This window comes from Rhinolophus sinicus, linkage group LG06 (assembly GCF_036562045.2).
Source record: "Rhinolophus sinicus isolate RSC01 linkage group LG06, ASM3656204v1, whole genome shotgun sequence".
Taxonomy (NCBI): Eukaryota; Metazoa; Chordata; class Mammalia; order Chiroptera; family Rhinolophidae; genus Rhinolophus; species Rhinolophus sinicus.
Genome location: NC_133756.1, coordinates 75354912 through 75376729, shown reverse-complemented (window position 1 = coordinate 75376729; position 21818 = coordinate 75354912). Strand labels below are relative to the sequence as shown.

The following is a 21818-nucleotide window of genomic DNA, read 5'->3' as shown; positions in this document are numbered from 1 at the left end:
CCTAGATCTTGTACAAAGAGCAAGCCCAGGTGAGTTTTGAAGGCTTAGTCGGGGTGAGGTACGACTCAAACTTAATTCTTCTCCAAGATGATCTTAACAGTGGGCTCGGTGAGCAGGCACCTGGGACTGCTCTGTTTCCCAACACATCCTCCTTTTCCTCTCTGGGGCCAGTTTCTCCAGCTATAAAATGATGATAATTATAGGTACCCCGCAGCCAGCTTTGTGAGTAGGAAATGACAAGCTCTATATGAAAGTGGGTCAAGTTTATGGAGCAAAAAGACCCCATAAAACCCAAGGTGATGCTATCATAAATACTAAGCCTATTTGTCATGTTAATAGTGGGCATGTATCAGAGGTGGAAGGGCAAAATCATGGCTTTATCACTCCTGCTTTAGGAAGCTGGTCCTTTAGGATCCCCCAGCACACAAGCAGGCACCTGGGGCCTCCTCTCAGGATGGGATAGTTTTCCTACACTTTCTCCTCCTCTCTCACCTCCCCACACAGCTGGGGCCCCCTGTACAGCCCATCCCACTGGTGTTGTTCCCAGGTTCCTAGGCCTGGGCCTCCACCTGCTCCTCACCTTTATCACCAACTCCCACATCTTGGGCTCTTCATAGTCAGCTGGATTCTTTCGGAACCTCTCCATAGAATGGCCCTGCTCCAAGTAAGTTCACTGATTACACAGTTCCACAAAGATATTCTGGAGATAATTGCCTGTTAGCCTTTGATGTTTCATTCATGGTGGGAGTTTTGGGCCAAAGAGGAGCAGAGGATGAGACCTGGAAGGGATTGTTGGGGACATGGGGACTCTAACAGGTGGGCATTTCCCTACCTTTGGAGGGCGAGAGTATAATATACACATACTCTCATGGAGTATGCCCACTCTGCTGCATCCTGGTTGGGTTGTTAACTAAGTCACTAACTTCTCAGAGCTTCTATTACCATCTCTGAAATATGGAAATCTGTTTTTATTACATCATGAAGAGGCAGTGTCTGTGAACTGGATCTTTAGTGTACATGCCGTCAATAAGTGACAGCATTTATTACAGCCGGCCCAGCCACCTGAGGACTCCCTGCTCTGTGGACTACTGGCAACAATGTTCTTCCCAAGCCTGCCTCCTCCTGCCACCCAATACACACCCCAGCCTGTTTACTTGTTTGCCCGCTCCTCCCCCAACACCTGCCCCTGGTGTCTGTTAGTATATAATCAGAGAAGCACACAAGCAGATTTTTAAATAATGCCTGCCCAACCTAGAGTGACTCATCCAAGACTGTGAGCTCCTGCTCCCTCCGCCACGTGGGCATTCCAGCCACCAGGCTGTCACACAGCAGTGCTATTGTCTGCATCCAGGCAGCTAATAGCAGGAGGAAATGGGGCCAGCTGATCTCTCCTTCCCTGGGATGGGCTTCTGATGAGCTTTGGGGGAAAGGTGGTCCCCCTACTCTCCCTTTCTCCATTTCTCTTGTGGCGCTGTTGGGCAGAGTGATGGGGAAGGGAGCCAACATTCTCCTGCCACGTCATGTCCTGATTTGGAACTGATGTCACCAACAATGGTTGAGCCACCCTTACCCAGAAGGCACTTTGGGGTGATGATGACAGAATTCAGACTGGAGAGGGAAGGTATGACTCTCGTAGGAGTCTCAGCAGTGCCTTTTACAAAAGGTCTCAGGATCTTACCCTTTTCTCTGCCTGCCCTTCCTCCTCTCCTTCCTTCAGTGAGAGGGTTCTAGTGAAAGTGCCCTGTGAGCATGTGGCATTATGGTGATAATCGCTGTTAATTGATGCCATCTCTAAAATGACAGATGTGAGCTAGTTGAAATAGATCTGGTTGGGGGTCCTGAAATTTTGAGGATCCCCTGCAGAATAATGAAAACCCAAGAACCATCCCAGCAATAAAATTGTCTCAATTATTCTAGAATAGTCTCACATCCGACATGACTGTGCTCTCAGAAAAGGCTGAGGGGATGAAGAACCCCAGTTTCTCTTTCACATGAATCTCATCTAAAACAGCCCTGCACTCCTTTGACTGTGAGCACACATTTTCAGGCTTTTAATAAAAATACTTTGTGAAGATGGAGGAATTTTGCTAAAGCATTTAAGGTACTTCCTTTAGGCAGTTTATAGTGCTGCCTAAACTATAAACAGTCTCAACCCCAATTTAATTTACTTTGAAAATGTCAGCTCTACCAAAGTTTATACATTTTTGCACCAGACAATAATAATTTGGAGTAAATATATAGTAATGTTTTTCAGCCACCTTCTGGAATGTTTCATGTCTAGTTTGTGTTATTTTTACTAGAACTGTCAATCTGGACCTTGAAAAATTGAAAATATATGTGTGTGAGTATAATATACACATACACTTGTATACATGTATATTTTATTGTGCTAAGAACATTTATTTTATATGTACATATTTTCTGATTACAAATTTAGAAAATACTAAAGAACATAAAAATATATCTTTCCATTCTTCTCTAAATGTATTTTTTTTCACTATTCATGTTTGATGCACTATCTTCCTTGTTTTCTTTTCATGGGTTTTATTTTTAGGTGTTTTTGTTTCTTTTTAACATAAGTTCAATTATTTTTGTCTTTGATATTAAGAATGGAAAAATACTACATTTTCTTATGCCATGATTTAAATCAGACATAATCTCACAAATTTTCAAATATATTTAAACTTTTCTGAACTGCTACCATTGTCCCCATAATCTAGAGCAGGGGTGTCCAAACTTTTTTCAACGTTTTTCACCAAGGGCCATATGCGGTAAAATACACAAACAGCCGGGCCACTAACTTGACGTGAAGTATGTATTGCTTAACCTGGTTTATTTAAGTAAACTAAATATATTTTTGGAATTTGCTGCGGGACAATTAACAACGGATCATAGGCCGCAGTTGGCCCATAGACCACAGTTTGGACACTCCTGACCTAGAGTGTCTGGGCCATGCTGAATTCCGCGCAAACTCTCTGCTTCACATGGCCAAGGCTGTTCACATGACTGGAATGAATTCCCCCCCACCACCCTGATTCAGCCCACCCCCACATTCCCTGAGTGGTTCAGAGCGCAGGCCCTGTGCAGAATAGATGCAAATCCTGACTCTGCCACTTATTAGCTGTGTGACTTAGGGCAAGTTACTTAACCTCTCTGTGCTTCAATTGTCTCATGTGTAAAGTGGGAATAATAATAGTACCTACCTCCTAGGGTTATTACAAAAATTGAATAAATGAATATGTGAAAGCACTTAGAATACCGCCTGACTCACAGTAAGTGTGATATAAATTTTAGTTATTATAATTGGTATTACAATTTCCCCCTTCCTTCCTCCCTTCCTTCCCTCCCTCCCTCCCCCCAGGACATCTTCTCCATAAATCAAGGCTCAACTCTAATGTCACTTTCTCTGTGATGCTCCCTCCTTTGTGCCCATAACATTGTGTACACACCTCTGTATTATAATCCTGACCCCTAGTCCTTGAGGTTGTCCACAGCAAGGAAAGGTGCTATTGTAGAAACAAACAAGCAGCACAACTCAAGCAGTGGGCTGAGGCACCATGCTCTTTGTCTCACCCAAACCCTCTAGGGTCTGTGGGTCAATGGAGTCCCCATGCCTTGAGGATGATTCTGAGCCCGAGCACCCCCAAGACTGGACCAGCTCCTGGAGGAGGACTGGAACCCAAGAGAACCTTTTCCTGTCACTTTCCAATGTTCTGACTCCCTCGCCACCTATTTTCTGAAAACAGGCTTTTTCATGACAAAATCTGAGTTGCCAAAGAATTTTGGTGGGGCTAACCATGCTGACTTTCATGGGGCCAAGCCTGGTGCAGAAAAGATGCTTGTCATTTTCTGAGTAGCTCCAAAGCTCAAGTTTTGTTCTGTTTCAGTTTCAAGGCAAAGAGCAATTACGGAAAGGTTGACGTCAACATTTTCCTCCCCATAGTGAGAAAGCTAGTTAGGTTGTGCAGAGCCTAATAATTCTGTCTTCTGCTGATCATGTGCTGGGAGGGGCTTACAGCAAGTTGGTGCGGTGGGGGTTGGGGGGTCAGGGGAAGCTGCCACCCGGGGTGTCCTGGTCCTGCTGTTGCAGCCCTCCTCTCTTCTGTCACTGCCCCTCTCCCAGCTCTGCTCTCCTGGAAGGCGTTCCATGCCTTAATCTGTGCCCATTCCAAAACTGCCAATGTTTTAGCCTGTAATATAGAAATCTCTCCCCCTTCCCCCACCCCACCAACAACATGGTCTATACAGCTTTCTCAAGAATAGTCTTCGCAGTGGGAGCAACAACCAACCACCACCAAACTCATAAAATACCTAGGGGGAAAATGTGCTCAAAATATGAAGTGCCTTTTATTTTAAACTCGGGAAAAATCCAATCTCCCAAGGCCTCCTCAGTTGTGCAGCCAGGAGTCCTCAGAGAAACCCCCAAATTGTTTCTTATTCATGGTTTTTTCTTTTGTTTCTGACTAAATCCCAGAAATACTCAATTTGTGTACAAATACTCTTATTTGTTATCAATTATTATTTATGCCTTATTTTCCTGTAGTACAAACATAGTAATAGGCATCATTTCAAATATGTGGCGGATTGATTTTGTAAAATTTATTATATGGTTATACCAAATGTTGTTGAACACTCATATGTCTGATACTTGTGTAACACACTGCCAGTAGTCTTTTGTTTCTCTTAATTAGAAGGAATACTTGTTACTTCCACTGTTTTAATCTTATCAGAAAGGTCAATTTTACCATTAGGCACTAATAAGCATCTAGTTTTCGAGACCTAAGATATTTAGATGGGGTGCTGGAGTAGGGGGGTGGGGTGACAATTCCAAAATATGAAAAGAAAACTGCAATAGTAAAATTAATAAATGTTTGGTTACATATCTATAGAGCACCTCACATCAACTAGTCAAATGCAACTTAACTTTTACATCATAACATAAATTATAATTAATGTAAACATTTTACAAAATAGAAATGAAAATATTTTTGATATGATGTGGCATGGTGCCTCCAAAAATAAGAGTACCTTGGACCTACAAAGCTCTTAAACTTGCTTCATCCATCACTCACTATTAGTATCATTTTTGTGGACATAAAGAAATAATTAGAATTTTTTGATGACTAGAAGAAAGAGATTAAAGACTATGGAGACAAATAAGTTAGAAAGGCATCATCTGAAAGAGGTTTAACAGAGCTGTGAATGTTTGAAAAGGAAAGGGAGGAACAGGTGTGTGGACAGTTACCTTGACGAAAATCAAGGAGGTGGTGAGGTCTTGGGTCAGTCATCTCCCCTCACTGGCCAGCAGGGGGCGCACTGGCCAAGGGCAGCTTTGTTGCTGTTCGTTTGTTGGGGGAAGAGCGGGGAGGTCGGCCTTTGGGTAAATTATAGGATAGAGAAGCAATGTTCAATCAGACATTTCTTTGTACTGGGTGTTTCAAAGTCAAATTTTTGTTTTCATGGAATACTTGTATATTGTGCTAATTCACAGATGACTTCTAAGGTTGGATAATTTTGTAATTAATGAGGTAAATAGATCTGGATGAGATGCTGTCGTGCGGGGCGGCCTGCACCGGGGTCTCTGCTCCCGCTCCCCATACAAGAACTCAGGATTTGGTGAGGTCAAAAAGGAACACCCACGGAGCCATAGGTAGGGGAGTCATACCACTACGGTCTCACTGGAGGCTGGGTTCACTGGACGTGCGACCTGCTGTCCGTTTTCTCTGCAACTGACCGACCACTCTCCTCCACTCTCCTCCACTCTCCTCCACTCTCCTTCGTAGCTGCAGCAGTTATATTAGTGGCCAATGGCTCAATGGCTACAGCTGACGGCCAATCAGCCACAGCCGACGGCCATCCACTACCTGAGCCAGCACCCTTCCACGTGAGGCCGAGAGTCTGGAAATTACTTTCTGGGGCTCTGCCCCCACAGATGCCAATACTGACACTGGGGAAATGAAGCTGAACATCATGCAGAGGCTGAGGCTGTCAATAGGTTGGGTGCGGGAAGAGTAAGGGAGGACGGAGGCCCAACAAGATCTGGAGCTGCTGAGTCAGCAAATGAGCTATCAAGTCTGACCAGAAATTAATGCCAGGATCAGAAGCTGCTGTCCAATCTTAGATCTGGGCTAAAAGGAAGTGATGAAAGAGCAAGACAAGAAAACTAGGAAGCACATGTCAGCAGTAAGTTAGAAGAGTCTCTGCCCTGCAGGACTGCCTCAGGAAATCTTAGGTTGCTACTATGAGCCAGACTAAGACAGAAATTTTCATTGTAGCTACAGTTGCAAATTGAACTCACTAAATTGGAACTTAACCTAAGTGAAATTGTAAGGGTGGTTAAGTTTCCTTTTTGATTCTGTTTCCCACCTCTTGCTACTCTTCCCCCAATTTGAGCACACAGATTCCATCCCTTATGAAAATCTGTACCAAGGAAATAATTTAATACTAATCAATTAAGGCCTTATTCTGATAAGTAAGTATATTAACTCTTCCAAGAATATTCACATACAGCCATCTGTGATCAAAAGGGACCTGAAAATCATATATTCTAAAAATTAACAGATACTCCTAAATTAATCTGTCTTGATTTCCCCTTGTAGAGTTCCTGACAAGAAGTCATGTAGCCCTTCTTTGAATACCTTCCTTACTAGAATGCTCATGGCAGCACCAAGTAGTTTACATAATGTTTACATCATGTGACAAGTAGTTTACATAAATTATTCCATTTAATCCTCATAATAACCTTCTGAAGTAAGTACAAGGACCACCATTTTCTGGAAAAAGAAGCTAAGGCTCAGAGAGATTAAAATGCTTGCCCAAGGCCATACTGCTAGTGTCGTGCAGGAGACCCTGCTGGGTCTCTGCTCCCGCTCCCCATACAAGAACGCAGGACATGGTGAGGCCAAAAAGGAACACCCACGGAGCCATAGGTAGGGGAGTCATACCACTATATTCTCTCTGGCGGCACTATATTCTCACTGGAGGCTGGGTCCACACTGTCCGCAAACCACCATCCACGCTTTCCAGCCCAGCCGCCATCTTCTTGCTAGCCCCCATTTTCTCTTTCCTCTTTCTTCGCTAGCACAGCCACAGCAGTTATATTAGTGGCCAATGGCTCACTGGTTACAGCTGTCGGCCAACTAGCCACAGCTGATGGCCATGCAATCACAGTTGGCCATTTACTACCTGAGCCAGCACCTGTCTATGTGAGGCCGAGAGCCTGGAAACTGCTTTTTGGGATTCTGTCCCCACAGATAGGAAGTAGAAAAGTCAGTTACTCTATGAACAAGATGTTCCAAAGAACATCCTTCTGTTCTCCAAACTGCCCACTGGTGGTTGTCAGAATTCTAAGACAGCCCCAAGAGTCATCCGGCTCTGGAGTGCACACACCTTTTCCCAGTTGTTCAATCAAACACTAATTGAGGTGCTGTGAAGGGATTTTACCAATGTAACTAAGGTCTCAAATCAGTTGACCTTAAAATAGGGAGATAATTCAGGTGGACTTTGCCAAATTACATGAGCCCTTTTAAAGCAGAGAATTTTCTTCAGCTGGTAGCAGAAGAGAAGGTCAGCATTTTGAAGCAGTAGAGATACCCTCCTGCTGGCTTTGAAGGGGCAGCTGCCATTTGTGGAGAGGGCCATGTGGCAGGTAATGGCAGGCAGTCTCTAGGAGCAGAGGACAGCCTCTGGTCAACAGCCAGCAACCAAACGGACCGCAGACCTGCGTCTGCAGGGAGCTGGATTCTGCCAACTGCCTGAGGGGCATGGAAGACGGCCCTGTACTCCAGATGGAGCAGCTCAGGGTGGTCAGCCTTGTGAGGCCCTGAGCAGAGGACCCACCATGCCAGACTCTTGACCATGGAAACTGTTAGACGATTATGATGTTTTAAGCCCCTGAGTTTGTGGTAACTTGTTACACAACAATAGAAAACTACTATACCATCTCCTCTTTGGTGAGTGTCTAGGTCAGACCCCAGAAGCAAATCTGAGACAAGGATTGAGTGGAAGTTTTTTAGGGAGCTGATCGCAGGAAGCAGCAGGAGGGGGTTGGGGAACTGAGCTGAGAGAGGGAAGGAAGCCATCAGGCTGCACCTGTGAGCAGATTACTGCTGTGGGCACAGGGCTTCACACTGGGGGGTCTGTAAGAGACGAGGTGGACCATCACTCAGAGTCCCCCTGAAAGTCAGGAAGCTGGACTATCCACCTCCAGACTGTCCTTGAATGGGTTCTCCTTCCAAAGGGGTGTTACAGGTAGGACATGCAGTAGGGAGTCTGGGAAGAATGAGGGTCAAAGGAATATAGGCGGGTACCAACAGTGCGGGCCACAAACATGTTTGTTAGAAAGTTTCTCCACATCTCCTTACACCTGCCATTCAGCTATCGGTCCTGGTTTGGCCCCTTAGCTGATGACTGTCTTCTCCACACTTTTCAGATATCTATACCAGCTAAACATTTTCAGTCCCTTCCTGGGCCCCCACATCCCCCTGTGACACAGGATTTGAGTCCTTCGTAATCTGGGGAAGCACAGGATTCAGAACTTATCAAGTTATACTTTTTTTTTCCTTTTTCTTTAAAGAAACTTTTTTTCAGTTACAGTTGACATCCAATATTATATTAGTTTCAAGTGTACAACATAGTGGTCATAGTGACTAGAAACTTATAAACTAACGAAATGAGCACCCCTATAAGTCTAGTACCTATCTGACGCCATACATCATCATTACAGTATTATTGACTATATTCCCCGTTGACTGCACATCTGTGTGACTGTATAACTGGCAATTTGCATATTTCAATCCCTTCCCCTTTTCACTCACAGTAGGGTTGTTCTTAATTGAGAACTATAATGAATGCAGTTCTGAGGCTCTGGGCAGCCTCATCATACTGGTGAATCCTATAAAGCTGTCCTGGTTCTTTGTGGAGCTGCTAAGAACCATCTCACCCATCCTTTCCCTCTGCTGTTAGCATGTGGATTGTGGGCAAGGACACTTTATCTTCAGAGTGAGCTCAGACACCGTCAGGGCCTATACTGGGAAAAGGGCATCATGCTCACAGCCAGTGTGCACAGGTCTGCGTTCAGTATTTATAAACTTAAAGCAGGTCCAACTGACAGGTAAGGGCAAAGTCACAGCGAGATCAGAAGAGAACACGGGCTCTAAGCAGTTGTCTCACTTCTGGTCATAAACTGTGCCTTTGGCCTTTGCTTCTTGAAGTGGTTACCTGTTGTCACCAGTCCTCTCAAATTACCAGTTGCCTATGAACTCATTTGAAGCTTTTTTCTTCTCTTTATTCTTTCCCCTTCACAGACGGCTCTGTAGTAGGAGGGCTACAGCAGCCCTCTGCAGGCTGACACTGTTCTTAGAGCTGTCTAGAGTTACCGCCCGTGGACAAGGTGGAGTTAGGTCAGGACTCAGGGCTGTCTGTGGTCACGCAGTGTCCACCTTGGCATTCGGCCCTAAGAACTCTGGTTTCCACGGTGTTTAGGAGGAAGACTCTTTGAGCCAGTCGCCACTGACCATGACTACGTACCGAACACGAAGTTGTCGGGCCTGAAGATCTGGCCGAATGGTCCAGACCTGACTGAGTCCATCGTGCCTGGTTCCAGATCCACAAGGATGGCCCGAGGTACGTATTTGTTTCCTGCGGGAACAGAGCTGGACTTAGACCTGCGGTTGGCAAAGGAAGCAGACTAGATAGTACTCTATGCGCCTTTCACAGCAGAATTCATTAGAGAAAGTTCCAGCACGTGAGACAAGAGTACGAGAATAGGGGAGCTTCTCTGCTTTAAAAAGGAACTGATGGGCATGCTTAGTCATGGCGAACATGCAGCAGTCCTAAGGAACCATAGAGTGTATTTTTTAGCAGTTGACATTTAAAATGTATGCAAGAAGCATTTATTTGTCATTTGCATGTCTCTAGTACATTGCAACTGCCACAGTATGGAAAGCAAGACTGATTGAAAAGCAAACCATATGCAAATAATCACCAGCAGCTTCATTGTAGTACACATTGATTCTCTCCAGCTGCAAATCACTGTCTCCATGGTAACTGCCAGTGGGGTCGATCCCATGCTCATCACTGATGACCTCCCAAAACTGGAAATTGAAAAAAAGAAACAAAACCACGTGATGGCCTAGCATCCTAAATATCAGAAAGGATGGCCCACTTCTTCTCGTGTCCTTGGAAGAGTGGCCATCGTGGTCAGACAGTTAAAGAGTGCTAGACAGACCAGATAGCTGTGCGCCTCTCTTCCTCCAGCAGCTGCTGCTGAGGGGCTTGGAAATCCGCAGAGCAGCGGCCATATTATGGCAACAATTGAAAAGCTGGGAGGGGCACTGACAGAGGAGAAGGGTGGCCACAGCACATCTCCTTCTGGGGAAGCCATGGTTGCCAGGGAGGCTGTCACCCCCAGGCAGGGCTGATGCTGCAGCATCCCAGCTGACAGATGGGTCCTGGCAGGACTGAGGACCAGGTGGATCTCCCCCTGTGGCTGCCTTAGGAATCAGTGTCTTCTGGCACAAACCCCAGCTAGCCCTCCACACAGTGCAGTTTTATACCACTGACATCCACACTTGCCTCTGGCCACTGAGCACAGCAGGGGATGGCGAGGGATAAGGGCAGGCAGAAGCCTGGGAGTACGACTGGGGCAGTGAATGGAGCTAGCCTTGGTGAGGGCGCAGACTCTATTATGAATTTGCAGCAGAGAAGGGGGTGGGGAGGTTGGGGTGGGCAATATGGCTGTTCTGACAGAGACCATGTCCTTGTTCGGATGCCGGCCCACACCCATGTACCATGCCTGCTCCTGCTTTGCCCACTGTGGTGGGTAACTGCAGCCCCAATGCTGTCACCTGCTGCCTGGCAGACAGGAAGCCAGAGTGGCATTACATGTCACCATATCTAGATGGTGCTCATTTAGGGAATTTATCTAACATCTTCGTCTCCGGGACCCTACTGTCAAATAAACACATATCCAGTCATAGATATGGAGCAACTTTAACCAAAAAGGCTATTGCAATACAAGAATGTGCTAATCTCAGACATCTGCAAGCATCCAAAATCACACAGAATAGGCTTTTCTTTCTAGGGAGGCATGAGCCGAACCACAAGGTCCTGTCTCAGCCAAAGGTCAGAGGATGGCATGTGTAGTGAATAATTCTTCTTACCCTAAGACATATCTGGCCCTTGCCCTTGGCTCCTGGGAGGTGATTTCTAAGCTCCTGAAATGTCCTGCCTAATAGGAGGATCTTTGTTTGCTTGGGGGCTTTGTGCACCTGACAGTCTATCAGTGTGATTTGTGACAGGGACTGTGGGCCACATGGTACCAATTCAGATCTCCCAGGAACTAGAGACTAAAGGTATCAGCCCAACCTCCAGGAGGGGCTGGAGACTAAAGATTGGCTGTGTGGGCAGTATGTGGCCAAAGCCCAATAAAACTCTGGACAGCACAGGCTCAGGAGGACTTCCGTGGTAGGCAGGCCTCAGTGCTTGTTGTGACACATTGATTATGGGAGTTCACATTGTCCATTACTCCATGAGTAGAGAACGACTGGAACCTCTACATTTGGAGCCCTCTGGACTCCTGCCCTGTGTCTCCTCCCTTGGCTGATTTTAATCTGTATCCTTTCCCCATAATAAACCATAATCAAAACAGCTGTCAGTGAGTTCTGTGACTCACTCTGTTCTGTGAGTCCTCTCGCAAATTATGAAAACTGAGGGTAGTTTTGGGAACCTCTCAAATCTGCACTTGTCAGAAGTGAGGGTAGGCTTCTATGTGGATACTTTGTGCCCTTTAGAAGTTTGTAGTTGGCCCTAATTTATTCAGGGGATTAAGTAAATATTTACACGCTAAATGCTGAAACCTCCAGGCTTCTACGCAGCTCTTAGAATGCTGGCAGCAGGCATAAGACGTGGGATATCGGCAGGGATGTTCTGGGGGATATGATCATTTCAAGGAGAAAGATGTAATAATAATAATGATCATATCTGCTATTTTTTGCTGTGTAACAAACTAACCCAAAATTTTGTGGATTAAGACAAAACAGTTATTTTGTTTTTTTACAGTGAAAAAATTGTGTAGTTAGAATCAGCCAGCTGGACTCAGGTTGGATGACCCCAAGTTTGTTGGCAACATCCTAGTGGGGAGCCAGCTGAGCGTATACACGGTCTTCTGTCCATCAGGCCTGATCAGGGAATTGACCTTGGCCACGTCAGTGTCACAGAGCAGTCTTCCCAGCCTGTTTGAGCCGGTGCTTGTTGGCCTTGCCGTCCACAATGAACACACGTGTACTGTTGTCTTCTATCTTCTTCATGGCTGACTCGGTAGTTAGGGGGAATTTGCTGATGGCGTAGTGGTCAGGTTTATTTCTCCCCGGGGCTCTTTTGAGGATAGTTAGGCTGCTTTCGGGGCCGCAGTGTCTTGGGCCCTCGGAAGGTGGGTGATGTCCGGATCTTCTTTTTTGTGTGGCTGTGGATGCCTTTCAGCTCTGCTTTCTTTAAAGCCTTTGCTTTGGCTTCAGCTTCGGGAGGGTCAGCAGCGTCCTTCTTTGCTTTCGGCGCCATTTTCGTGAAAAGCCAGAATAGTTATTATAAATCACAAGTTTGAGAGTTGGCTGAGTAATTTCTTTTTATGGGCCAGTTCCATTGGGGCTTAATATTCTAGGGTGGCTTCATTCACATCTGGTGGTTGACAGGCTTGTTGGTCTAGTGAGAGACTCAATGTTATGTCTGGCAGTTGGCGTGATGTCAGCTGGAACCACAGCCCTGTGTCTTTCATTGTCCATCAGGTTAATCATGCTTATTCCTTTGGTGGCAAAAGGGTCCCCAGTGGCAGGAGAGGGCAAGCTCCAGTTCACAAGGACTTTTCCTATCTTTGCTTGCATCACATTTGCTAATGTCTCATTGGCAAAAGCAAATCATATAGCTAAACCCAGATTTAAGAGGTAAAGAAATAGACTCCACCTCTTGATTGGTAGAGGAGAAAAGTGATATTGCAAAGAAGAGTGTATCAGTCAGGGTTCTCTAGAAACAGGACCAATAGAGCCTAAAATCTGCAGGGTAAACCAGCAGGCTGGAAACTCAAACAGGGTTTCTGTAGTCTTGAAGGGATTCTTCTCTGGGAAACCAGTTTTTGTTCTAAAGGCCTTCACCCAATTGGATGAGACTCATCCATGTTTTGAAGGGTCATCTGTTTTATTTAAAGTAAATTGCTTGTAAATGTGAATCAGGTCTACAAAGTACCTTCACAGCAACATCTAGGCTGCTGTTTGACCAAACAGCTGGGCTCCATAGCTTAGCCAAGTTGAGACATAAAATTGCACTATCACAGAGCAAATATTCAGCTATCATTCAATCTGTACACTGTCTCTGATGGTTCCCCAAGCAAACAACTGGACAGATCACCCATAATTTATCTAATGAATCCTCAAGTCCAAAAGCTCTGCCCATGGGCTCAGAGATCCCAGTTAGCTTCTTCCTGTCTCTCTTTAAAAGGAGCACACAAAAGATTGCCAGATACCTAAAGAAAACCTCTATCGTGAAAGACAGAGGCTCAAACAAGCAAACAAAGATTAAAAAAGAAAAAAGACATATGGAGGAAATTATGTAGGGAGAGAAAAATGTCTTTGAAAAATCTCATGAATCTCCTCTGATAAGTGATGATAGATTAATAAGAATAGAATGCTATAAAAATATAAAATTTAAAGAATTAAGACAAAGTTCTTAGAAATTAAAAAATACAAGAGCGAAAATGAAAACTTAATTGATGCCACTGGAAGATCAAGTCAAGAAAATCTAGAAAGTACAGTAAGAGAGGGGGATGGAAAATAGGAAAGAATTTGATAAGAAAATTAGAAGACCAGCCAGAAGTCCAACATCCAATAACTAGGAACCACAGAGAAAGAATTAGAAATAAAAAAACAAAAAAAAAGAAGAAATATTGTGGGACAGAGCCCCAGAAAGCAGTTTCCAGGCTCTCGGCCTCACATAGACAGGTGCTGGCTCAGGTAGTAAATGGCCATCAACTGTGATTGCATGGCCATCAGCTGTGGCTAGTTGGCCGACAGCTGTAACCAGTGAGCCACTGGCCACTAATATAACTGCTGTGGCTACGCTAGCAGAAAAAAATGGGGGCTAGCAAGAAGATGGCGGCTGAGCTAGCAAGAGTGGATTGCAGAGAGGCGGATGCCGCCAGCGAGAATATAGTGGTATGACTCCCCTACTTATGGCTCCGTGGGTGTTCCTTTTTGGCCTCACCATATCCTGCGTTCTTATGTGGGGAGCGGGAGCAGAGACCCCACAGGCCACCCCGCGTGACACATGGCGCGGCGAGCAGGGTCTACCGCACAACAAATATGATCACATAAATATATCAAGAAAATGACAGAAGAATGTGAGTTTCCAGATGTAATTCTGTCTGGTGAAGTCCGTCGCCTCCGTACAATCTAAATGCATGATTTAAGTACTTTGAAAATAATTATGTCAGATCAGTTTCTTGGGAAACAGAGAGAGATTTGCAGAAGAAGCATATTGGAGTATGAAGGAAGCAGGATTGGGAGAAGTGAGGAGTTGAAATGTGCAGTCCCCATAAAGGGCTCAGCCAATCCCATGGGATGCACTGGAGTTCAGATGAGCCTTCAGAGATGTCCCAAATTGAAGCAAGGGGGGTAAACCTTTGTACCTTCCTGCCATGGACAAGCTCTTGCATATAAGGTGTCCCCGAGGAAGGGACCACAACTTTGGATGAGGCAGCTCTCTTTAGCTGAAGGTAATGCTAAGAGAGGGGCTCAGCTGAGGGCCATCAGTGGCCCAAACTCCAGCAGCTGGGGAGATGAGAGCCTCATAGTCCTGAAGGGGGAATTCACTTCCTTAATGAAATTGGAAACTTGTAGCCTTAACGTCTTTGAAGTCTTTAATGCATGCATGGTCATCAACCTCTAATTCTATGGCATTACTGGGATAGTTAGGGGTCTGCTTACTGAGAGTGTGCTGTGGGCTGCCTCTGCTGAGCAGCAAGCTGCACTGGGGTGCTGCCGCAGGCAGTGGCCACAACTGTCCAGTGCTATGGGGAGGGGAGTGGGAAATCTTTCCAATTCTGGGGAGCAACATTAAAAGGCCCATTGTTGCTGCACAGGCCAGTAACATATATTTTATCAGTAATAATGCTGCCATTTTGCCATTGATATGTCCAGCTCTCACACTCATATCTCATTTGGTCTGAACTCGAGCAGAACAAAAGAGATTTCTGAGGCCCATCATACCACTGCTATGCAGCTGCACTCATTCAGAGAACATCTACAACATTAAATTTAAAAAATTTGAAATTCACAAAGGTGATAAATTAGAAGTATTTGCATTTTAAATGATTTTTTGATTTACAAAAGATTTATCATCTAATACCACATAATGAATTTTCCTATTAAGTGCTAAATATCATTCCTGTTACAAAAACTTGAATTAACTTCTCATTCATTACCCATATTGTTTCTATATCAGATCTATATCCCATTTAATCAATGGCGCCCATTAAGTGTGGCATGCTTGTGAGGCAAGTAGGAAAGAAGGGAGGAAATCCACACTGAGCTCTTTCTGTATTCTACAACCAGCTAAGGTGCTTCACACACACAAACACACATGCATACTCACATACACTCACACACTTGCGAAGCAGATATTCTCTCCTTGCACAGGAGGAAACGGATTCTGAGGGGTTAAGAAACTGGCCTGGTGTCACGCAATGCCAGCAAAAAAAATCAACAATTGCATCTCCTGCTGCCTGACAGCACATTTTCTGGAGTTTCACATCCAAGCTGTTTCCTAGGTAACCAGCACACAGCCTCCTGCATAAAAGGGAAGAATGGAAGACCCATTTAATGTCTACTTTTCCCCCTCATTTCCTACATCAGCAGTGCTGCAGCCCTTTGTCAGAGCATTAACGTGGCAAAATAGAAAGCCCAAAACTTGCCGATGAGGCTCTATTTCAAATGAGATATTTCTACTCACTAAAGGACCAGATTCATTGAGAACCTTGCCTGTCAGAGCACTGAGCCTGTTTCTATTTTGATTCACTCCCCTGCTTTTTCCTTTTCTCTCAGGCTTTTTGTTCCTGCAGCAAGTTCCTTTTACTGGCAGACAATAGGAGTGAGTACTCCTATTCAAATGAGCCTGTGCCCTTGAACGTCAACATGGTCAAAGTGCTCTGCAGAGTCCTTGCCATTCCCTGGATCTGCAAATGACCTCACAGGGACCAAGGCTGGCAAATGCCTGTCACATGCCTGTTCATCTTGGTACTGAGTCTTTGCTTATTGCATGCTGTGCTGTGATGGTCACTGCAGATGCCCACTGGGACCTAAAGAATTTGCTCTCCCTGCCCTGCTACAAGAGACAGGCTTAGGCTGAGAGAATAAATAAGTGAGGAGAGTAAGAGTCAAAGCTGTCCACTCCCTCACCACCTTCAACAATTTGATCTTCATCATTCCAAAGCATTTTCCCTTACTACAAAGCTGGAATGCACTTCGCTTTTATAACCCAAATATTAATGACATTTAAGCTCATGGGTGTTGCTGCTAAAAGCATTTTTCTTGGCAGCATTATGTACAAGGAACACATTGGAAATGTCTATGGCTGATCCTATTATGTATAGTTAACATCTTGCCATTTTAAATATCAATGGGAAGCTACAAACGGCCACAGATTAAGGTCAAAAGGTCAAGAGGTATTAGCCTAACTGTGGGGCTGGCCCCCAGGGATGGAGAATGGTGGACTGGTTTAGGGGTGTAGAAGGCATCAGCATCCAAGGTCTGAACTGGTGAATGAAGGTGCCTGGCAGTCTCTGGACAGTAACAGCATCCCAAGTTGGGCTTTTAGTTCTGGACAGGCAGTGGACAGGGCTGGGACAGGGCTCAGTGCCCATGTAGGGGGGCAGGCAGCTAGTTCCAGCAGGAAGATGGGCTGAGTTGACATACAATCCCAGGGCTACTATTGAATTATTACTATTAAATTAATGATAACGTTTCTTGGGTGTGGTAATGACATTGTGGCTCTATATGAGAATGTCTTTGTCCTTATGAGGTATGTACTGAAACTTTTAGGGGTGAGGTGCTGTGGTGTCTATAATCTACTTTCAAATAATTCAGACCAAAAAGTATACATATACAAGCAAATGTGGCAAAAATGGGCAAAACATTAATAACTGTTGAAATTAGAGGAAGGGTACACAAGGGTTGATTGTGCTATTCTATCAACTTGGAAGTTTTATTTTCTAAATAAGTTTTTTGGTATTTTTTTTATAATTTATGATTAGTTCTATGACTGAAACAGAAAACAGATTTCTTCATAACTGGCCTAGAGTTAAAAAATAGAGTAAGTGGTACGGTTAATGTTTTGCTGACTTCCTCCTTATAAATGTGGTCTACTCTAGAGAGGATGGAATATGGTAAAAATGCTACGATTAAATCCACCAGTTTCAAATACGTTTCATAAAGCAGGCTGGTGAGTTCTATTTTTATATTGTGTTTTCTTGTTCTCACATTTTGAATACTTAATTGTTCTCCTCATTCAAAAGAACATTTTATCTGACTACCCATCCTGTGGCAGGAAGTAGAATGGAGTGCTGTCTGGAGATTAAACCACAAAAGTGGAAGACACTTCATGGTTCTGCTTTTATAGCCTTGAGGAACTAACTTGGTCAACCAAAACACACAGAGCTGCCACATCTGGTCACTTGTACATAATTCGCAAGAGCATTAAGAAATTAGACATTCTATATTTTGACACTTGTGCAAACATAACATGAATGCATAGCTCATATGGATAAATGCATGATATCACATGATGATGTCCATCTCCCCTCCTAGATGGTAAGATCCTTTAAGGCAGGGACAGTGTCTGTCTTATTTATATTTGTACCCCCATTGCCTAGCACCATAAATGTTTGTTGAGTGAATGAATGAATGAATGGAAAAAAGTGAAATAAAGAGATGTGACAATATTTGAATTCTACAATAGCTAAGGGTCATGCTGATCCATAATACCATTGTTTTTATGATATATGTTTGCAGACTAAATATAGCAGACTGATGTCTAATGCTCACGGGGGAAGTGCTTGGTTAATGATAGATCATTATAAGTACCTAAACTATCTGTGTAGTTAAGCAAAGATTATATGGTAATACGAAAAATGAAGCTACCTTTTGTGTTCGATCAGTGGGATTTAAGGTAGCCTTCTTTATTCTGTGTACCATTTTGTTCTCAATTTCAATTAATAATATGGTAAATACTGATATCTATACTATGCACATTCAAAATCTGGTTGGGTCCTCAATAATTTTTAAGAGTGGGCCCTGAGACCAAAAGTTTTGAGAACTGCTAGTTTAGAGCTAAGACAGTTTCAGAGTTGGTTATGATATATCATCTCACTGATGTTTTCACAGACCCAGGTGTTTTCATTCTTTATAGTCTGACATTTTCAGCACATTGGCCTGTCTTCGTAAATAGGCTTCCCTCATCGTTGCTGCTGCAACAGTTCCTGGCATCATGTGTCTTCAGAAGCAAAAAAGTCACTATTTATTTTTTCCCCAACAATGTTTAAGACAAGAATAAAAAAAAAGCCCTTCCCCAGAACTGGTGTACTATTGGTTAATTACCACATAACAACAACAAAAAAGCCTCATTTAAAAAGAGTGTATTCCCATAATTGATACCAGATCAACCCTTCTGCCATTAACAACCAGAGCACTGGACAAAATAAATGAAACAACTCTTTTCAGTCTTTGGAAAATAGACACACAAGGACTATAACTTCTGAAAGAAGGGAAACAAATGAGTCCCACAATACTCTGCTTTTTGCCTGAAGCACTTTCTAAACTATGGTACAAAGAGAAGGAATCCAAGCAGAGCGCAGCAGTCTTGCTGTGCTGAGAAGCTGAGAGGTGAGAAGACAGAGATAGATGTTTGGAATGCTGAGGGAAGTTGAATTTTCAAAGATAAGAAAAAAAATCATAAATCTGCATGGTATCTGGGAGATTTCGGCTGAATGCTATGTTGTGATGTTCAGGTGAGATTCCACAAGTCCATACAAAGAACAACTACCAGGGAAAAGAGTAACTCACTGGGTAATTATAGGTTGCACAGGACTGGAGACATTTGAGTTCTGACTAGCCACATGGAGATATTTCAGTGAGCACCCAGGACATTCAGTAGAAATCCTAGAAAAGTCATACCTTAGGAACAGAACTTAAGTAGCACCAGGGTAAAAGCTACTGTAGATCCACCCAACAGAGCTTAAAAATAAGCCTCAGAAAGGACCATGCTGATCTACAAGTAAATGAACTACCTGTAAGAGCACAGCTCAAATATCTTGTTTTTAAAATACAATAACAAAATTCAAGTGCTTAAAAAATGAAATATTTGCAATATCCTTCATTCAATTGATATTTGCAATATCCTTCATTCAAAGATACTAGACATATTTGCAATATCCTTCATTCAAAGATACTAGACATGCAAAGAAGTAGGAAAATGTGACACATAATCAGGATAAAAATTAAGGCAATAGAAAGAGACCCAGAAATGACACATAAAAATAATGTATCAGACAATGATTTTAAAAGAGCTGTCATGGATATTTCTGGTCAAGATGGCAGAGTAGGTAAATGCTGTGCTTACATCCTCTCACAACCACATCAAAATTACAACTAAACTACAAAACAAGCATCACTGAGAATCACTTGAGGTCAGCTGAACCGAAGTCTTATAACTAAGGATATAGAGAAGAAGCCACGTTGAGACTGGTAGGAAGGATGGAGACATGGAATGGGCTAGTCCCCATACTCATATGTGGTGGTTAAAAATTGGGAGGCATATCTTGGCTACATAGGTCCCCCCTGAGGAATGAGGGGTCCCAGCCCCACACCAGGCTCCCCAGCTCAGTGTTCCAATGCCAGGAAGAGAAGTCCCTTTAAATTTTGGCTGTGAAAACCAGTGGAGATTATGGCTAAGTGAGATGGAGGGCTGCTGCAGTCCCAGGCGTTCCTCTTAAAGGGCCGAAGCATGACTTATTTGCTGATGGACTCACTTTCTCTGAGTTCCAGCTTGGGGCAGCAGCTTGAAAGATGCCAAGGACATACAGGGAGGAACTGAATTGTCTGGCTACAGGGGGAGGACTGGAAGGGCAGCTTTCTCCTAGACAGAAGTGCTAGAAGAAGCTACTGTTTCTTTGTTGAGCCCTTTCCCCTCCCAGCATGCAGACTCAGGTAGTCACCATATCTGAGTCTCCAGCAACCTGGTTAACACTGTTTGCCCTGCCTTGGTGATTCCCTGAGACCCTGCCCCATCCAATTTGTGGGCCCACCCAAGCTGCTTCCAGTGGCCTTTCCATACAAACAGCCTGTCTTGGCTCATCTGTGGACTTTGTTAAGATCTCTCAAAATTTCACAAACCATAAACAAGCAGCCTCTGGCCTCAGTGTGCCCTGTACCTCTTGCTAAGCAGCCCCAGGCCCAGGACTAGTGGCAGCTGGCCTCGGTTTGTAGCTTAGCCTCTCCAAGGCACCTTCACACCCGGGGAAGGTGGAAGATATTTGTGGATTGCTTTGTGGCCCATGCCAGGTGGCCCAGCAGTGTACAGAATGCAGTGAACTTGGCTTGTGGCAGAGCCCCTCCCAGAAGGCCCCAGGGGCCAGCACGCCCTGTGGCCAGCTTTGGACTGCACCAGAGCACCACCAGGCCACTCCACAGACCACACACCTAAAAGGCAGACTGGGCAGGTACCAGAGCCCTGCTAAAGCAAATCCTGCTCTGTCACGTCAGCCCCTGCATGACAGCTCCTCCACTATAGTCCTGGGCGGTCCTCACAACCAATCAGCCTGAGGGTCAAACTGATGTGCAAACAGCAACCGAGGCTCAACTACAATAGGAGGGCACACACAGCCCTCATAAGGGACACACCTGGAGCACTTGACTCAGGTGACCAGCATTACTGGCCCACTGGGCCCCACAGGACATCTATTACATAAGGCCACTCTCCTAAGACTGGGAAACATAGTAGCTCTATGCCTAATGCATAAAAACAGACACAGGGAGGCAACTTAAATGAGGAAACAAAGAAATATGTCCTATGAAAGAACAGCAGAAAGCTCCAGAAAAAGAAATAAACAAAATGGAAACAAGCAATCTACCAGATACAGAGTTCAAAACACTGGTTATAAGGATGCTTACTTACCTCAGTAAGAACTTCAAGAAAGAGACAGGAAACATAAAAATAGAGATAGAAAGCATAAAAAAGAACCAGTCTGAGATAAAGAATATAATAACTGAAATGAAGAATACATTCGAGGGAATCAACAGTAGATTACATGAAGCGGAGGTTCAAATAAGCAATTTGGAAGACAAGGTAGCAGGGAACACCCAAACAGAACAGCAAAAAGAATCTTAAAAAATGAGGGTAGTTTAAGGGACCTCCGGGACAATATCAAGCATACCAACATTTGCATCATAGGCATACCAGAAGGAAAAGAGAGGGAGCAAGGAATTGAGAACCTATTGAAGAAACAATGATGGAAAAACTTCCCTAATGTGGTGACGGCACTAGACTTACAAGCTCAGGAAGCAGAGTCCCAAACAAGATGAACCCACAGAAGACCACAGCAGAGACTTCCCCATAGGTCCGCAGAGATGGGCTGCATAGAGCAGGAACCAGCCTTCCCAGGGGAGACAGCAGTTCCCCGGCGTGTGGGCGTGGTCAGGGGCGGGGTGGCTGGACATCGCCCACTGCTGGGCTGTGCTGTCTGTGTCTGAGAGGCTGAGCCTGCGCGCTGTAGGTACTTC

At 44.4% G+C, this 21818-nt stretch overlaps 1 long non-coding RNA gene and 1 pseudogene across 1 annotated transcript; both read right to left on the bottom strand.

Moving 5' to 3' along the window:
* Positions 1-3369: 3369 nt before the first annotated feature.
* LOC141572163 (uncharacterized) lies at positions 3370-21690 on the bottom strand. The gene is made up of 3 exons (XR_012497356.1): positions 21589-21690; positions 9986-10094; positions 3370-9639 (listed from the first exon to the last, which is right to left on the bottom strand). It is a non-coding gene; the product is annotated as an uncharacterized LOC141572163 (long non-coding RNA).
* Positions 10110-13154, bottom strand: LOC141572162 (large ribosomal subunit protein uL23 pseudogene; annotated as a pseudogene).
* Positions 21691-21818: the final 128 nt, after the last annotated feature.